This window comes from Alligator sinensis, unplaced genomic scaffold (genome assembly GCF_000455745.1).
Source record: "Alligator sinensis unplaced genomic scaffold, ASM45574v1 scaffold245_1, whole genome shotgun sequence".
NCBI lineage: Eukaryota > Metazoa > Chordata > Crocodylia > Alligatoridae > Alligator > Alligator sinensis.
Genome location: NW_005842884.1, coordinates 222,475 through 222,676, shown reverse-complemented (window position 1 = coordinate 222,676; position 202 = coordinate 222,475).

Genomic DNA, 202 nt, shown 5'->3' with positions numbered 1-202 from the left:
ACATGATTCCCCCACCCCCTTCCTCCCCCCGCTCCTCCTCTTCGCTGCGATCAATGTCCCTTTTAATCAGCCCCGCGCCAGCAGCTCCTCAATGGATACAAGCATGGAACGTCTCAATGGATACATTCTCTCGGCCAGCCAATGGGGGCGCGCGGAAGGGCCGGTTGCCGTGGCGACGGGCCGGCTGGAACAGGTTGTGTTG